Here is a 3,659-nt window from a genome sequence, read left to right on the forward strand (position 1 = left end):
AGACGGTACCTGGAAAATCAGGACACTCCCATCCTAATAGTGAGCTTTTCCAGTGGTCTTAGCAAATGGCACACCAGGAGATTATATCCCACACCTGGCTCAGAGGGTCCCATGCCCACAGAGCCTCACTCACTGCTAGCATAGCAGTCTGAGATTGAACTGCAAGGTGGCAATGAGGCTCAGGGAGGGGCATCTGCCATTGCTGAGGCTTGATCAGGCAAACAAAGTGGCCAGGAAGCTCGAACTGGGTGGAGTGCACTGCAGCTCAAGGAGGTCTGCCTGCCTCTGTAGACTCCATCTCTGGGGGCAAGGCATAGCTGAACAAAAGTCAGCAGAAACTTCTGCAGACTCAAACGTCCCTGTCTGACAGCTTTGAAGAGAGTAGTGGTTCTCCCAGCATGGAGTTTGAGATCTGAGAACGGACAGACTGCCTCCTCAAGTGAGTCCCTGACCCCCAAGTAGCCTAACTGGGAGGCATCTCCCAGTAGGCACTGACTGACACCTCATACGGCCAGGTGCCCCTCTGAGATGAAGCTTCCAGAGGAAGAATCAGGCAACAACATTTGTCGTTCTGCAATATTTGCTGTTCTGCAGCCTCTGCTGGTGATACCCAGGTAAACAAGGTCTCAGTGGACCTCCAGCAAACTCCAACAGATCTGCAGCTGAGGGTCCTGACTGTTAGAAGGAAAACTAACAAACAGAAAGGACATCCACACCAAAATCCCATCTGTACATCACCATGATCAAAGACCAAAGGTAGATAAAATCACAAAGATGGGGAGAAACCAGAGCAGAAAAGCTGAAAATTCTAAAAATCAGAGTGCTTCTTCTGCTCCAAAGGAATGCAGCTCTTCATCAGCAATGGAACAAAGCTGGAGGGAGAGTGACTTTGATGAGTTGAGACAAGAAGGCTTCAATCGGTAATAACAAACTTCTCCGAGCTAAAGGAGGATGTTCGAACCCACTGCAAAGAAGCTAAAAACCTTGAAAAAAGATTAGACAAATGGCTAACTAGAATAAACAGTGGAGAGAAGACCTTAAATGACCTGATGGAGCTGAAAACCAAGGCACAAGAACTATGTGACACATGCACAAGCTTCAGTAGCTGATTTGATCAAGTGAAAGAAAGGGTGTCAGTGATTGAAGATCAAATGAATGAAATGAAGTGAGAAGAGAAGTTTAGAGAAAAAAAAGAGTAAAAAGAAACAATCAAAGCCTCCAAGAAATATGGGACTATGTGAAAAGACCAAATGTACATCTGATTGGTATACCTGAAAGTGACAGGGAGAATGGAACCAAGTTTGAAAACACTCTTCAGGATATCATCCAGGAGAATTTCCCCAACCTAGCAGGGCAGGCCAACATTGAAATTCAGGAAATACAGAGAACTCCACAAAGATACTCCTCAAGAAGAGCAACTCCAAGGCACATAATTGTCAGATTCACTAAAGTTGAAATGAAGGAAAAAATGTTAAGGGCAGCCAGAGAGAAAGGTCGGGATACCCACAAAGGGAAGCCCATCAGACTAACAGTGGATCCCTCAGCAGAAACTCTGCAAGCCAGAAGAGACTGGGGGCCAATATTCAACATTCTTAAAGAAAATAATTTTCAACCCAAAATTTCATATCCAGCCAAACTAAGCTTCATAGTGAAGGAGAAATAAAATCCTTTACAGACAAGCAAATGCTGAGAGATTTTTGTCACCACCAGGCCTGCCTTAACAAGAGCTCCTGAAGGAAGCACTAAACATGGAAAGGAACTGATACCAGCCAGTGCAAAACCATGCCAAATTATAAAGACCATCAATGCTAGGAAGAAACTGCATCAACTAAGGAGCAAAATAACCAGCTAACAACATAATGACAGGATCAAATTCACACATAACAATATTAACCTTAAATGTAAATGGGCTAAATGCTCCAATTAAAAGACACAGACTGGCAAATTGGATAAAGAGTCAAGATCCATCAGTGTGCAATATTCAGAAGACCCATCTCACATACAGAGACACACATAGGCTCAAAATAAAGGGATGGAGGAAGATCTACCAAGCAAATGGAAAACAAAAAAGCAGAGGTTGCAATGCTAGTCACTAATAAAACAGACATTAAACCAACAAAGATCAAAAGAGACAAAGAAGGCCATTACATAATGGTAAACGGATCAATTCAACAAGAAGAGCTAACTATCCTAAATATATATGCACCCAATACAGGAGCACCCAGATTCACAAAGCAAGCCCTTGAGAACTAAAAAGAGACTTGGACTCCCACATTATAATAATGAGAGAATTTAACACCCCACTGTCAACATTAGACAGATCAACGAGACAGAAAGTTAACAAGGATATCCAGGACTTGAACTCAGCTCTGAACCAAGTGGATCTAATAGACATCTACAGAACTCTCCATCCCAAATAAACAGAATATACATTCTTTTCAACACCACATCACACTTATTCCAGAATTGACCACGTAGTTGGAAGTAAAGTACTTCTCAGCAAATGTAAAAGAACAGAAAGCATAACAAACTGTCTCTCAGACCACAGTGCAATCAAACTAGAACTCAGGATTAAGAAACTCACTCAAAACCGCTCAGCTACATGGAAACTGAACAACCTACTCCTGAATGCCTACTGGGTACATAACAAAATGAAGGTGAAAATAAAGATGTTCTTTGAAACCAATGAGAACAAAGACACAACATACCAGAATCTCTGGGACACATTTAAAGCAATATGTAGAGGGAAATTCATAGCACTAAATGCCCACAAGAGAAAGCAGGAAAGATGTAAAATTGACACCCTAACATCATGATTAAAAGAACTAGAGAAGCAAGAGCAAACACATTCAAAAGCTTGTAGAAGGCAAGAAATAACAAAGATCAGAAGAGAACTGAAGGAGATAGAGACACAAAAAACCCTTCAAAAAATCAATGAATCCAGGAGCTGATTATTTTAAAAGATCAACAAAATTGATAGACCGCTAGCAAGATTAATAAAGAAGAAAAGAGAGAAGAATCAAATGGACACAATAAAAAATGATAAAGGGGATATCGCCACTGATCCCACAGAAATATAAACTACCATCAGAGAATACTATAAACACTTCTACGCAAATAAACTAGAAAATCTAGAAGAAATGGATAAATTCCTGGATACATACACCCTCCCAAGACTAAACCAGGAAGAAGTTGAATCCCTGAATAGACCAATAACAGGCTCTGAAACTGAGGCAACAATTAATAGCCTACCAACCAAAAAAAGTCAAGGATGAGACGGATTCAGAGTCAAATTCTACCAGAGGTACAAAGAGGAGCTGGTACCATTCCTCCTTAAACTATTCCAATCAATAGAAAAAGAGGGAATCCTCTCTAACTCATTTTATGAGGCCAGCATCATCGTGATACCAAAGCATGGCAGAGACACAACAAAAAAAGAAGAGAATTTTAGACCAATATCCCTGATGAACATCGATGCAAAAATCCTCAATAAAATACTGGCAAACCAAATCCAGCAGCACATCAAAAGGCTTATCCACCACGATCCAGTCAGCTTCATCCCTGGAATGCAAGGCTGGTTCAACATACACAAATCAGAAAATGTAATCCATCATATAAACAGAACCAAAGACAAAAACCACATGATTATCTCAATAGAT

The sequence above is a fragment of the Macaca mulatta genome, chromosome 2 (genome assembly GCF_049350105.2).
Source record: "Macaca mulatta isolate MMU2019108-1 chromosome 2, T2T-MMU8v2.0, whole genome shotgun sequence".
In the NCBI taxonomy this organism is placed as follows: domain Eukaryota; kingdom Metazoa; phylum Chordata; class Mammalia; order Primates; family Cercopithecidae; genus Macaca; species Macaca mulatta.